Below are 897 nucleotides of genomic sequence, written 5' to 3' on the forward strand. Positions count from 1 at the left end.
TTTTTAAGGGAAAAAAACCCACAAAGTCTTCTTCGATGAATAAATTCAGCATTGGACAATTAGGCTTTCAAATGAAGGTATTAGAAAATCTATATCAACATAAAAGGGTGGAGTTTGGTACTTGTACAAAGTTAGTTTACAAATTAAGTGTTGATGAAATTCAGACCATTGATTCCAAAAACTGTTTTTGAAATAATTAGCCTAAATGTTGTCAATATATAATTTGTAAATCAAATTTGTCAACTTAATTTGTACAAATAGCATGATTCGTAAGAAAATAATTGACAATGTGAAATTTAACACTGTATATAGATAATGGAAATTATCAAATTTCTCCACACTCATTATTGTGCTTATATTCCAAACTCCACTGTCACTAGTCAGCAACTAGTCTCAAACCTAAGCACTTCCACCACCATCACCATTGATGCCATGCACCACCGACACTACCATTGATGCGAAAATTGATTTATTTCATCTATACAATAGCAACAAGTGTGAGTTTGGTTATGGATTTATATTTTACATGAGTTGGTAGTGGTGAAGAGTGGTTGCCCTAGGTTGCCAATCTATTTGCAGTGGTTGAGAACGGTGGGAATAAGGTCAATAGCAATAGGCCGATGCTATGGATGGAGGTGGCAGAAGGTGGGTGACAAGACAAATGTAACACAATAAGTAAGTTATACTAACAAATTATGCGACAAAAAGTGTCACACGATATTTTACATGGAATGAGAAATGTAACGTGATATTTCTATAATAAAAATCATTTAACAATTGAACTTTACTACTTGTACACTGATTTTTGACATTTTTGTTGACACTTACATTGCTGTCAAGTGTCAATTAGATTGAAAAATTATTTAAAATTTAATTCAATAGAATAATGTCACATGA

The sequence above is a fragment of the Olea europaea genome, chromosome 11 (genome assembly GCF_002742605.1).
Source record: "Olea europaea var. sylvestris chromosome 11, O_europaea_v1, whole genome shotgun sequence".
Lineage (NCBI taxonomy): Eukaryota > Viridiplantae > Streptophyta > Magnoliopsida > Lamiales > Oleaceae > Olea > Olea europaea.